This window comes from Rhinopithecus bieti, unplaced genomic scaffold (genome assembly GCF_001698545.2).
Source record: "Rhinopithecus bieti isolate Rb0 unplaced genomic scaffold, ASM169854v2 scaffold_7673, whole genome shotgun sequence".
NCBI classification, from domain to species: Eukaryota; Metazoa; Chordata; class Mammalia; order Primates; family Cercopithecidae; genus Rhinopithecus; species Rhinopithecus bieti.
This window is the reverse complement of record NW_016806375.1, coordinates 7284884-7299955: the sequence shown is the minus strand read 5'-3', so window position 1 is coordinate 7299955 and position 15072 is coordinate 7284884. Positions and strand designations below refer to the sequence as shown.

At 42.3% G+C, this 15072-nt stretch overlaps 1 protein-coding gene across 3 annotated transcripts in view; it reads right to left on the bottom strand.

The window, feature by feature from the left end:
* HTR4 (5-hydroxytryptamine receptor 4) overlaps positions 1-5212 on the bottom strand; it is a 161247-nt gene extending 156035 nt beyond the window's left edge. The window contains exon 1 of one of the 3 annotated variants that reach the window (XM_017875841.1): positions 4711-5212. The gene's annotated coding sequence lies outside the window, so the exon portion shown is untranslated. The remainder of the gene's footprint in view (positions 1-4710) is intronic. The other 2 variants (XM_017875840.1, XM_017875839.1) reach the window with 2 other exon arrangements.
* Positions 5213-15072: the final 9860 nt, after the last annotated feature.

Genomic DNA, 15072 nt, shown 5'->3' with positions numbered 1-15072 from the left:
AATTTGGTTTTAAAAGAAACTTTCTGATTGAGATATCAAAAATTTAATTAGTTCTACATAAATATACAGACTTAAATTTCTGTTGGGTTTCTCCATAGTGCTAATGTGGATTTGAAAGGGAAAGAAATACAAACTTCATGGACAGATAATATATTTTTCTTAACTTAGAGAGACTCTTCAGAATGTATCTGGCAGTAGACAAGATGTTAAAGGACTTTTGATTTGGATTACTCTGTGAGTAATGAGGAATTTTATCATCCAAATTAAGGTAGCAGTGGGGGTAGGTGGAGACAAGGAACATGACAAGATCTAAGACCAGAATTAATTCAACCTAGAAGTACAATTGCTGAGAAAAGCAAAGGTTTTCTGAAACTCAAAATAAGAGGCAAAGCTTAGATGCTTAGTAAGAAATGTCAATTCATCCCTAGTAATTATTGACCTTTCAGTCTTTTTCCACTCATTGATTCTCATTAATCCAAATGTTTAGTTATCTTAAAATCAGATATATTTTCATTCCAAAAATCCAAGTGGCTGGATTGTGAGTTTCATTTTTGTTCTTTAGGTCTTAACCCAATAGTTCTCAGATAGTGGTCTCAAGACATGAAGCAACATCATCACCTGCGAACTTACTAGAAATGTAAATTCTCAGACCTTAACCTAGGTGAATCAGAAACTTTGGGAATGAGGACCAGCAATCTGTGTTTTTTTTTAAGTTTCAATTTGTAATTTTTGTGGGTACATAGTAGGGTGCACGAGATGTTTTGATACAGGTATGCGATGTGAAATAATCACATCATGATCATGTAAAATGGGGTATTCATCCCCTCAGCCATTTATACTTTGTGTTACAAACAGTCCAAATATTCTGTCGCTCATGAAAGTTTGAGAACCACTGTCTTAACTCAACCATGAGGTTGGTAAAGCCAGTGCTCTATCTTTTATTCAGTGGCAGTTAACAAACTTGTGAATTTGTTGACATAGGGTCTTAAAAAAACAGTCAACCTTTTTAGACGTGCCTTAGATTTGCAAGCATATTAGTAATTGGTAAATGGTAAGGCAGTCATTGTTACTCAGACTATATTTAAGGCTAGCCCTATGAATAAGTCTACTTGGTAGCCATTTACATTGTATTTCCCTCTGTTCAAATCTGAACTACTTTCTACTGCCTCAATAGTATAAAAAAGTCAACAGCATGCAGAGTGGAGGAATCAAGGGGCAAATCAAGAAGAATAAAGACAGAGTTTTTTAAAAAAATGGCAACTTTAATTTTGACAAGAGAAGAAATATCTAGAGTTTAGATTAACGGTAAGGAGAGTTTAATGGAAAAATAAAGGTATAATTCATTGTTCCTTTCTCCATCCCTCCTCTCCCCTGCACCTCCCCACTTTTCCATTACCCAACCCTGCCCCACCCCTCTCGCTTTGCATATGCCTTTGAGCTATTTCTGAATAACAGAGAGGGGGCAGAGACATAAAAATGAGATAAATCACATTTCAGCTGAACACAACTCACAACCTCATAGTCTCTAACCTATTTTCTAGAGGCAGACTTGGATATACAACTGGGCTTGAGGATACCTAAGTGCTTTTCCACCCTGTAACACCAAGATCCCATTCATGCAAGGCACTGCAATATGGAGGTTCAGAGCATGGATTCTGGAATCAGACAACACACAATTTCATCCCAGCTTCACTGATCCATAGCTGAGAAAACTTGGGCACATTATTTTACCTCTCTAAGTCTGAGTTACCGCATTGCTAAAATGAGAGTAACAGAAGTGTGTGTCCTATGAATCCTTTCATAGGATTCTTAATGAAGATTAAATAAGATCATTCTCATTAAGCATTTAGAACAGTGTCTGGCACATATCAAGGTCTAGATTAATGTGAGCTATTAAGATTATTATTATATTGCCTCCCAAATGCTTCTCAGCCTTCAGCAGCATGTTGAGCATTTCCAGGCATAGCAACAAGGCAGTGAAAAGCAGGAGGGATAAAGGTAAATGTGTGAGGGTGGTAAAGTTGGAAGCGGGTGGGAAGACAGCTAGCAACACAGCAAATCATCTATTTATTTAAAAACTTTGTTGTAAGATGTTTCTATACAAGGTTACAAGACTCGTGCTTGAATTACAGCAGTGGTTTTCAAGTGGAGTGGTGGGAGGAGGGGTACTTTGCCCACCCACCCTCCGGGACATTTAGCAATGCCTAGAGAAATTTCTGGTTGTCACAAGTAGGAGTTGCTACTGGCATCTAATGAATGCCAGAGATGCTGCTGAACATTCTATGATGCAGAGCACAGTGCTCACAACAACGAACTATCTATCTCAAAATTCCAATAGTGCCAAGAAATCCTGAATTACTGCATGGTGTGAAGTTAGCTTAATAAGGCTGGACACATTTTTCAATATTCAAAAAAACAATGATATGGAAGATTGAATTTTCATATCAACAAATTGATCAGTTAAATATCAGAAGGTAACCATAAGAAATTAGGTGAAATGTTTCTTGCTACAAACAAGAATGTCAATGGCACTCAGAGAATTCTAGCATTGAGAGAATCCTTGGAAATGATCTAGTGACTAGATTCTAGTTGAAATCATTCATCATATGTCACAGGTGAAGAAACCGAGACTTAGAAAGACAAAGAAACTTGATCTATGTCACATAATGATGCTACAGCCATCATCCAGATTCTTCCAAAAAACTAATTTAACTTGTTAGTCAGATAGTGATAATATCAAGGGTGTTCAATTCATGTATTTGCTTTGCATTTTTTCAGTGATCATAGTCTGTATCTATTCCTATCTCCAGAAATTCCCAAATAAGGGCCTTACCTGATAAGGTGGTAGCAGTGGGAATGAAAAAGAAAAACAAAATAGATTTAAGAGGTATTGAGGGAAAAATAGATAAAACCTGCCTATTGATGAAAACTATGTCAGCTACTGATGAAGGAAGAGGAGGAATAAAAAGGTGACTTCAGTTCCCAGCCTGGGTGATGTAGAGGATGGTGGTGTTCAATCACAGGTGGAAAAATCAGGAGGTGGCTTGGGGTAGCAGGATGCTTATGTTGGGTTTCAGGTGCTGTCCTTTAGTCTGTGAAGTTGGGGAAGGAGATGAGGAGATGAACAGAATCAGGGAGGTCTAGAAGAGAACGGTGAAAGAATATACATTTGACTTGTTGGCTTCAAGGATGCTTTTGCCCCCAGAAGGAACAGCATCAGGACTGAAATCCAGATAACTCAGAGGAACCAGACACACTACTGTCCTCTGGGCCCTGGGGCCTCCTTCTGCTCCATATGAGCTGGACTAAATGCTCCCTGAAGCTCTTGCTAGCTTCAGTGAGCTACAGTTCTCCTAGCATTTAAATGATGACTGTGGCTCTCCTCTATAATAATTATTATAATAAGGATATTTCCCACAGGAGGGAATGATGCAAACATAAGAGATTTTAAGATGAGAATGCATGAGGAAAATAAACATGATTAAGAAATGACTTGCTAACGCTGCAAAACCTCTTTACTTTTTACTAATTTTTTTTCCTGACACTTGTATATTTCCTAGGTGAGAGCTGCTCTTCAGAACTCTGCAGGTCTCATCCCTGCCCTGACTTTTTCCTTGTTTCCAGGGCACTGCATCCACCACCCACATCCTTTTCCTTCAAACCCCGTGCTCACCAGGAGCACGCAGCAACATCGCCCTTGGTCACTGATGCTGAAGTTCCATTCCGGGGACAGGGTAAATATCCACTACTGCCCACCACAGTCACCCACAGCTTTAAGGGCCAGAGAATCCATCCCAGCGATAGAAGACAGGGAGGGCAAACTCGAACCAGTGTCCTTCCATCAAAAGCCTCCTTTGGTTCATGTCAAACCTATACCCTAAGAAACCTTCTATTTCTTCCTTTGATTGGACCAAATGGAAATCAAGCCAAGATTTTCTCTTAACATTGAACTCTAGGAAGACAAGTTCACGCCTACCACTTTTTCACCTCTGCCAGCTGCCACTTCCCTGTATCAACAGCCGCTTCTTTCAAAGGCAACTAACAGCACAGTGCCGCACAGGGTAGCAAGCTGTGAGGAAACGCATCTGAAATTGGGATTGGGATTCTGTGAAAGGCAACTGCAGGATGGTTGCGAGTATCAGCAGTGACCGCCAAGGCTTTATGCAGCACAGTGTACCCACACACTCATGGCCACGTATACACACACATCCAAGTGGACGCTCAAGACACACTATCTTGTCTCTCTCTCTCACACACACACACACACACGCATACACAGCACACTCTGGGCTGCACATCAAGGACCAGCCATACAGTCCACACACATATCCAGTTACACACTTGGCTATGGATGCACAGCCTGTGCGTGCTTTCTCTCACACACACACGCACACACACAAATCTTTACATACACAACCTCCCTTGTATAGTCAGTGAGCACATATGCAGTTTCACAAGTACTTACATACACAAGTGCAAAGCAACAGCCCCAAGCCTACAGTGATCCCACGCTGGAAACACGTCGTATACAACCAGCCAGCCCACCTACACCCTGAGCCGCCCCGTAGCCCACCCTGCCGCAAAGTCGGGTCTCCTGAGTACTGAACCCCCAAGCCCCCGATCCCGTCGTGCTGTCCCGCCCCCGCCGCGTCCCCACCGGCACCCGTGGGCTCCTGGGGTCCCGACCCCCGGCGCACTTGCCGCACATACCCGCTGCCGAAGGCTACGGAGCGAGGCGCCCTGGCAGATTCAAGCGGCCACCCCCAGCCGCGGAGCCGAGCTTCTGCCGCCGCCGCTGCCGCTGCGCTCCCAGCCGCTGCCTGCACCCTCCCCACCGCCCCCTCGGGTGCGGGCTCCAGCCCCCGCGCTGGGGAGCTGGCGGGCTCCAGGCGCGGGCCAGGGGCTGTGGACGCAGGACCCCAGCCCCGGATCACCTGGGCTCGCCGCGCATCGTTCTTCTCCCCAACCGAGCCGGACTCCACGGGCTCAACAGCCCCCAGCCCCAGTGGTCCCCGCTGCCCTGCCCGCTGCCGCCCCCACTGGGCGCCAGGGACAGCGGGGGTGCCGCTCTGCCAGCAGGGCGCACAGGGGAGTGGGCGCAGAGGCGGGCTGGGGCGATCTCACCCGCTCCGGGATGGCCAGCACGCGCCCTCCCTGGCGGGAGCGCTGCCCATCTGATGGAGGTCAGGAGGGAACCCTGGGTTGACTGCAGGCTCCTGGGTGACCTTGGACAAGTTGGTTAGCCTCTCTGAGTGCCGACTTCCTCTATTCAAAGATAATAAATATGAAAGCGTTTGTGGTGTCTGTGCCAGGGAAATCGTATCCCTGTATAGTTTACTTCCTTCTTATGCCTTTGCCTCTGCCAGAGCGGGGAGAGTTTGGGAGCAGGGTTCAGAGCGAGCTTCAGAGCGAGCTTCGTAACACCTTGGATATAAGACTCAAGTTTTTCAGAGGCAATGATTCCATTTGCCTGAAGTCTTCTTAAATGATCCTGTCCATATTGATAGTCCACTCTTTGCTGTCTTAGCCTGTCCTCCCAGCTTTCAACACCTGTGACCTTGAGCATGTAATTAAACAAGAGTCAAGCCTCAATGCTCCCATCTGTAACACGGGCATAAACTCACAGTTGTGTGGTGCTGGTGTGCCACTTAGTGAGTTGCAGTATCTGTGAGGGACAGTGACAGAGTGAAAAACATTTTTCCTCAACACATGTGAAAAAGCCTCAAATTCCAAGGATAAAATAATTCAAGAGTTAGACTAGTCATGTTGGGAAGGGCAAGGGCGAGCAGAGCCTTCCTTCACGGAGGCAGGCAGGGAGCAAAGAGGGTAATGGGTGAGTAATTCACCCCCTCAAGGGCCACTGAGGCCTCCTGGAACCTAAACAAAACAGAGAAACTGTGGACAGTGATTAACTTCTGAAAGTAAATACATCTGCCAAGACAATCTTAAAAAATATTAACTTACAATTGTGAGCACAGCTCAAGTGAACTGGAAATTTAAATTGACCAACTTATTCATGCTAGAAACTTTTGAGTTGGTCCTTTCTTAGTTTCTCTCTGTTGATATGCCTTGTCTCTCATTTTCCCTCTATTTTGTTAGGTCTGTCCTTCTTCCTCATGGTCTATATTTCCTCCCCATCTTACTCTTACACTTTTTTCTCTCTTCTTTCCTTCTCCTCCCATCTGAGTCCCCATTCTGTGTATCTCTTCTTCACCATCTTTGTGCCGAGTTTTTATCTCAACATCTCTCAGCCACTTCCACCTATTACTTCTTTCCCTGTTGTGTATGTCTTGAATATGTATTTATCTCATATCCCCTATGAAAAATGTAAAAGCAGACGAGCTGTAGATTATTTCTCTAATGACAATACGATCTGAACTTGAATTTACCACTACTCCCCTTCCCTAAACCAAACACCTCACTTAAATGACGCCATTATCCTCACTCATGGATGCTCAAAGCCTGAATCATCTTTGACACCTCCACCTCTGTTCCCCTTCTCCCCACTTTCTACTCAAACATTTGCCAATTCCTGGGAGGTCTATTCCCACTCTGTCATTTGCATCTGTCCCTTCCTTCTTATTTCCACTGGGCCTAATTATATATATATTTTTTGGTAATCATGAAAGATTTTCTAACTGGTCTTCTCTCCCTGCAGTCCATCCTCTTCACTGAGGTCAGCATGGTCTTCCTCAGGCAGATAGATCCCCAGCAGCATCACTCTTTGCTCTAAAACCCTAATACCCATGAAAGGTAGAAAGCAGCTCCCCAAAGATATCCATGTCCTAATCCCAAGAACCTGTGGTTATGTTACCTTGCATGGCAAAATGGACTTTGCAGATGTGATTAAGGATTTTGTGATGGGAAGATTATTGTGGATTATACAAATGGGTCCTTAAAAATATTATTAAAAGTAAAAGAGAGAGGTAAAAGAAGAGGTCAGAGTGAGAGCACATAAGGACTCAGCCCGCTGTCACTGGCTTTGAAGACAGAAGAAGGGGCCTATGCCAAAGGATGCTGATGGTCTCTGGGAGCTGGGGAAGACAAGGAAACAGATTCTCCCCTAAAGCCTCCAAAAAGGAAGGCAGCTCCACAGACACCATGATATTAGCACAGTGAGATCAATGTCAGATTTCCGATCTAGATAACTGTAAGATAATGAGTTTGTGTTGTTTTAAGCCACCGAGTGGTAATTCGTTGCAGCAGTGACAGCTAACTAATGCAACGCTTCTCTTTCACAAATAGAGTTACACACAAATGCTTTATCTTGTTATTAGCATCAATTTAGGTAGCCAGATTTTCAGCCATCTTACTATACCCAAACCTTCTATTTCAAGCAGTCTGTTCTTCAAATGCTTTCTTTTCTTTCCTGCTCTGTACCAGTGTTCACAATGCCCTCTCTTCTGGAATGCCCCTCCACATGATGCCAGTCCTACCACTTGCCAACGCCCATGAACTCCCTGGAGTTATTACTGATCTCTCCCTTCTTTACTTCCGCGGAACCCTCTGTTTGTATTTCTCAAGGTGTATTTCATATTCTCATTTTAAATAGTGCTTTCTAGTGAGAGAGAAGGGAACAAGAAGACTTTACACACACAAGGTGAAACTGCTTCTGGCTTGCTGTTCTCAGAATGCTGTGTTTATGCCTCTCCCGTGGCAGTGGCCACCACACTCTGTTGTTTGTGAGTTATTTATGGGTCTGCATGGCTCACTGGATTGTGAATGTCTCAAAGCCAGAAACTAGATCTTGCCTCCTTTCATATGCCCCCAGCCCCTAGAACCATGCCAGGCACACAGTAGGGACTCTATAAATGAGCTTTAAATATATGAGTGAGGAGGACAGGTGCAATGTCTGGTTGTATTGAACAGACAGGGATATTAATACGTTTTTCTTGCACCATCTGTTTCTATTTAGTTGGGCTAACCCATTGAAGCACCTCAGTTAATGCAATGTGGTTTTAAATGGGGCCACCTTGATGCGTACCTTGAAATGTATACTATTTTGGTTTTATTTGTTTGTCTTGTTTTACTGAAGAAGAGATACAATAAAAGGGCCCTTCATTTTTCAATCAACTTTTTTAAGGGCGATTTTTGTGAGCAAAAGCATTATAAATGTGCAAAGTATTTGGCCCAGCAATTCTATTTCTCGAAATGTATCCTAAGGGTAATAAGTTTATGCATACAAGGATTTGCCTAAAGGAATGTTCACTGCAGGACCTTTTATAAGAGTGAATACTTGGAGAGAACTCAAATGTTTAATAATGAGAGATTCACCACTTAAACTGTATTATCCCTCCCTTGAGATATGCTCAGGTATTGAGCATGATTTTGTCAATTGATATTCATTGTATAAAAAGATGTTTGTGGATATGCTTATATTCTTTCTATGCTTGTCTGAACTTTCTAACTACCATACAATAGCCATGTATTTAAAAGTTTCCATCTTTTTTATAAAACTGTTTTGCCTCCAAAAGGTATCATATAAAACTTTCATATTTATCCAACTTTCAAGAAAATTCATCTACAGATGGGATTCAATTCTCTGATTACGATGAAAGAAGAGAAAAGTCATAAAAGACTTGAAATATAATCTGGATATATCTTTATTCTGTCAATTTATTCACTCTAGGAATATTTATTATACCATCTTAATTAAGGCCTCTGAAAGCAAACAACAGAAACAGATTCTAGCTACCTTAAACAAAAGAAAATGATTGAAATAATATGAGAAACTCACAGAACCACTGAGATACCAGGAAGCAGGCTTGGAGAAGCAGGCACCAGGAGAGCTCTAGAGAACCAAAAAGCAGAAAGCACAGCAACCGGTTCACAGACAAACTCAACCAAGATGCCACAGCATCACTCCTGACATGGTAAATGGCTTCCACAAGTTTTCCATCCTTGGGTGGGTCACTCTCCCAAATGCAGAGTCCCTGGAGAATACACTGGATGGCCAAAGTTAGCTATGTGTCTTTTTTTCCCTTGTTCTGAGTCAGAGGATTGGAGGGAGAGGCCCTGGTCCCATCGCTATGACTACACACAATGGGCAATATATTTTCCCAGTAAATTAAGAATGCTGTTAGGAAGGTAACATGGAAGCTGGCAGCCTAAATGCCCCCTACGTGTCCCTGTCCCTGCGATGTGCCAGAGACCTGTGCTGTTCAGGCCACAGGCTCAGCTTCCCTGCCAAGGACCCTGTACAACCAGCTCAGTGGAGCTACCAGGCCAGAAACACCACTCAAAGAGATGGTGTTCTTTGATTCTATTATTTCACTTATACACTTGAACATGTTAAGGTTTTCTATTGCTAATTTATTCTAGTCTACAGAAACAAATTATACTTGTTTCTGTTCTGGTTGTCCACACCATACTTTGCTTAACTGGTACAAATACCCTGCTACGTACTTACTACATAGCAGCCTGCCAAATGGCCTGGAGTGTGTCATCAGCACCATACCATGGAGATATCTTAAAAGTCTCAAAGTTTGTTTTAAACCTATTGTATTTAGGGTGCCTTAGCTACAGAAAAGTGCTGTGTGTGTGGTGTATGTGTGTGTGTGTGTGTGTGTGTGAGAGAGAGAGAGAATAGAGAACAAAGAGAAAGGAACAAGGAAGATGGAAATTAAATTCCAAATTTAAATTGCTAAAATAAATCAGTGCTTCTCTTGAATTCACAAACTTGAAGCCTGCATACCTTCCATCCACTTAAGAGCTGTTAAAATTTAAACAGTTATACAAAGAGTTTTAATGCAGCTGCAAAGGCATGGAAACCAAACTGTAAATACCTTTCCCATAATAAAGCGAGGGTGACTGGCTTTAGTTTAATAAACAGCACAGAGTAAATAAGATCCTAGAGCAAGACACTGTGTCATATATGGGCACATGGGTCATTCACAGACATCTCAGTTTACCTGACAATCATCCTATGTCAGGAAGGAACTTCTAACAAAACCTCCTCCAAATAAACTTTGCAAATTGTTGTTTGTAAGAGTCAAATCTACAGCAGAGGGCCATGCTTATCCTTATTTTGCTATATGTTCTGAAGTGTATGATTATCTCCCACTCTCCCAAACCCACATCAGATTAATGAGTGGGTCTTGTGGCTCAGACCTTTCTACTCAGCTTCCGGGGAGCTCTCAGGTTCTGGAACTTGCTTCCTTTCCCATCCGAGCTCACAGCACTCTCTCACCTGCTGTGCTGAAGCTATGCTGGGCTTTAGGTTTCTAGTTTTACATACAGCTCTTTCTTGTCCCAGGACCTTTGCATTTACAGTTTCCCAGACCTGAAATGTCTTCTCCTCTGTTTCAGCATAAATATCTCTTTTTATGGGTTTTTACAGGTACAGGTTTCCCTGGACCATTTATCCCTCACTGCATTATTTTCTGTCCCAAGCCTCTGTTGATGGCACTCATAGCCCTTATCTCACTCTGTAACTAACTCATTGATGTGTTTTCACTCACCCTGCCTCCCTCACTAAAATGTAAGCTGCTGGAAGTAAGAGATAATGCCCTTCATGAGAACTTGGCTTAGGGTGGACATTCACTTGGTAAGAGGTGAATGGGTGGAAACATGAACACAGGGACAGTTGGATTTTTCCCTTGAGCATCTGTCCTCTCCAGAGGGGTCACAGTTGCCCAGGAACCAAGGGCCCTTGCAGGTCAAAGGAAACCGCTTCCATGTGGACTAAAGGATGATCACTCATTTTTATGAGAGGAGGTGCCTTAAGAAGAAGTAGACTCACGTGCAGGAGGGGTTATAAAGCAGAACAGGTGTTCAGACACAGTGACATCATATGTCTGTAACTCAAAAATGAATGTGGAGCCAGAGAAGGAGGAGAGAGGCTTCAGATTGTCTCTAACTGGGAAACAGTTGCCCAGAAATCAGCCTAGTTCAAAAGGAATTAACAGAATTGAGCAAGAGAATATAAGACCACATCAATTCACCATAGGGCGTTCTTAATCACTTACTATCCGGCAAAGTCCATATTAACCTGCTGTTTGAACACTGAAAAGCCGACCGCGTGAAGCAGTAGAGAATACAGGCAGATAAAGGGCGGCGAAGCAGAGTTATCACAGTCCAGATAAGAGCTTCCTGGCTCCTTTCTGTGCTAGCTGGTCTTTGTCCTCCAGTCTTCCCGGTATTGTTTGGTTTAATCTATTTATGTTTGAGACTGCAGTTAACTAATTCATGTTTTATTATCAATAAAAATCAAATAAATGAACACTTAGGGTACTGGAAAGGAAATCTAGAAAACAGGGTCCCAAGTCAGCTCTTTCAGGCAAGGGCAGCCAAAACAAGGAAACAGACATCAAGAGTATGAAGTACTGGGAAAATCCCGACAACACTAAAATTTTATAATTTATTTTTAGATTTATGTGTAGTACAATTTGCTGGTTTTAGTGTACAGTTCTATGAGTTTTGACCAAGTTACAGAGTTGTGAAACCACTGCCATGCTCAGGATACAGCAAAAGTGAAATTTAACACTGTACTTAGAGATAGAAATTTCACAACTGTACTTAGAGATAGATTTTAAATAATGTATTAATGAGGCATCCTTGAATGAGTTCCTACTCCATACTGTCCACCGCCCCTTCCCCGTACATGTCAGTCCTATTTATACACCTAGAGGCTCTTGTCTTGTAAGTAGGAAAGGAAGCCCTGAGGAGGAAGGGGCTACACTGGAAAGAAAAGTAGGAGATAAGGAATGGTCTCTGGCTCCAGAAGATCCCTTAAACTGATTTGAGCTCTAAAGAGAAGGGTTTAGAAGCAAAAATCAAAAGGAGCGTTCAAAGACGGGTTTAGGCATAAGACAAGATGCCATGTTCTGAGCCCAATTAATAAAGCAGGACTAGACGCAGGGAGGAGAACCTATCCTTGGCCCTGGAGAGGCAGGTCTTCATGTCTTTCCCAGCTAGCCTCCTTGGCACAGACACTGGTGCTTTCATGATGGGCAGGAGCAACAGGATTCATCTCCATACAGCACTGCAGGCAGTGGAGATGGTTAGAGAAAAGAGAGACAAGGTGAGTGTGGCTGACATATTTGCATTTGTGGTGCATGTGGATCTCTTTGGGGTCTCCTACAGATAATAAGATGGTTAGTGGATAATTAGAGCTATCGCTTAATGTTTAAAAAAGGGCAACCAGGCTCTCTAGGGGGTTGGCAAGTATTTGTTCCACAAACATTTTACGCATTTTCTATGTGGTGGCCGTGGCCCCTATACTTAACCCTGCAGGATATGATGAACAAAAAGATAGGACTCCACTTTTCAAAGCACTCCAAGCCAAGTAGAGGAGATGGAGTTGGACCCAGATAATTTCATCTCACTAAGATCATTAATAAGGTAAGCATAGGCAGCAAGTGGAGCTCATTATTACTGTTATAATTATTACTGTCATTATTTTATTATTACACAAACATTTATCGCATTTTATATGCATTATCTCAGTTGAGCCAAATAGCGAGTCTATGAAGTAGATTCTATTACTATTGCAATTTTTCAAAGGAAAAAGAAAGCACAGAAAGACTGAGAAACTTGATATTGAGAAAACATGGCTAGAAAGGAGCAGAACCAAGGTTGGAATTCAAGCTGTCCGACATTAAAGCTTTTGCCATGAGCAACTATGAAATAAAATGTCGTTAACAGTAACAACAATGTAAAAACAACATTAATGGCTGATTGCATTCAACATACTGAGCACTTAACTATCTCATATTATTTGGAGCACTATTATGCAGAGAGAAACAATACAATCAGGCTGGATTTCTGATGCATGAGAAGGTGGAATTGGGGCCAGGATATTACAGAGAAATAATTCAGTTTAGTGTAAGACTGTTTCAACATGTGGGGCTGTCTAGCACTACAGGTACCAAAGCACAGGCTAGATGCCATCTGCCAGGAATGCTGAAGCAAAAACCCCTGTTCCAGGTGTGAGGTGAGATTCAACATCACTTTCTGCTGCTCCCCCAACTTGTTGATTATCTGATGCTAAGATTTGAAAAGCTCAGTCTCTTTTGCCAACTCCTTCTCTGGCTAGCACTTAAATGTCAAAGCCCTCCCTCTTCTCCTTTCACTCTCTACAGTTTCCCTGCCCCCATACTGTTTCATCCACAAGCCTTGCTTAATTACCATTTGTATCCTAATAAGTCTCAAATGTTGCACTCCAGCCCAGAGTTCTTTTCCAAGCCCCAGATCTCCCTTTTGGATATACAATATCCATGCCGCTGGTCTCAGGAGGACTTAATCTAATTGACCCTGGATGACCATGGAAGAGAGGTCTCTAGAGGAAATAAATAAAAGGGGTAAATCAGTTTAACTGAGATCCTTACAGAGAAACTTACAGAAATGGTAAAGGTATTTTGTGATGGTTAGAAACAGAGAAGCCATTGAAACCTCAGTGGCACAATCTTGTGTCTTTGATGACCTAGAAGGAAAGTGTAACCACCTGGACCACCAAGGAATAGTATTTATGATGTCATAAAAATTTAAATGTTTCTTTCTAATTTTACACTTTTAGAATGAACCTGGATATTTGAAAAGACTTAATGAATGTAGTAGGACAGAATGTATATTTCTCAGTCTCAACATTATAAAAACAATGATACAACTGGCATAATAATTGGGAAGTAGAGGTGAGAAAGTGTGATGAGTGGATAAAGAAACTTTGATGTCCTCATCATACAAAATAGGAGTCAAGAGATGTCCACTCCCTGTGGTTAATGGAATGAACATTAAAATCAAAGTTTAATTGTGCTGTGTAAAGTTGCAGAGGTGACTAGAAGAGGAAATAATATGGGGAGTTCACTAAACAACAAGTGAAGAAATATCTGTGTAAGCCTGCTACATAGAAAGAGAGAGGTAATTTCCAGAAAAGTTGTAGTGAACACTGGTTTCTGTAGGTACCTCTGCCCATATTCATGTGCAGTAATCACATCTCCCCCATCCAGACAGTCTGTGTTGTAGGGAAGCTAAACTCATTGCCAGTGCTAGGGATAATCTTAATTGGCCTAAACCAATCAGTATATCCCATCCGCCTGGTCATAATGACTGAATCAGGCATAAGCCAGTGATCCAGCTGGGCTAATGATACACAAAGAGCCTTTGCTTAGGATTCTGGGAAGAAAATACTTTTGCCTTCCTGTGAGAGGTCTCAGAAATAATGTTTCTCTCTTTCTTTGGACAGTGAGGTAGAAGGATGATGTATCATGAAATGTTACAGCCATCTCTGCCATCCAAGAGAGAGCCAGTAAAAACAACATGAGGAGAATGAGCCAGAGACTTTCTGAGAAAATGAAATCAAAGTCCTGATTATGCTGTCATAAATCAGATCAAACTGTACCTGAAGTTATAAACAACCCTTGAACTATTCAGTTATGTGAAGCAATATATTGTCTAATTGCCTACTCAATATTCTTCATGTCTTTCCACGAATAGTAAAACCTCGATTTTATTCAGTGGTAAATGACTACATTCACAACTTCCCAGCCCTTGGCTGAGCTCTGGTCAGTGAAATTTAAGCAGATGTGCAGTATGGAACTTCCAGAAAGACTCCTTCAAAGTTCCTGATATGGCTAGAGCATGCCATATTTATTTTGATTCCTTACTCATTCCTGCTCTGTACAATGAGGCGCTCCAACAGCAGGCATTTTGAAAATTTGAAAACGGAAGTCATAAGGAAGAAGAAAACTATCAGAGCCTTTGTCCCTGATAGAGCTTAAATAGTAAAGATTGACTACATATCTTCTGCTACCTGAGAAAACTAATGATGAAGTGTTTAAGCTACTATTAATTTGTATTTTCCATTATATTCAATAAACCAAATCAACATAGCTAATTTATTTATTTATTTATTTATTACTTTTTAAATTTTTTTGGGGGGACGGAGTTTTGCTCTGTCGCCCAGGCTGGAGTGCAGTGGTGTGATCTCTGCTCACTGCAAGTTCCGCCCCGCGGGTTCACGCCATTCTCCTGCCTCAGCCTCCCCAGCAGCTGGGACTACAAGCGCCCGCCACCACTCCCAGCTAATTTTTCTATTTTTAGTAGAGACGGGGTTTCACTGTCTTAGACAGGATG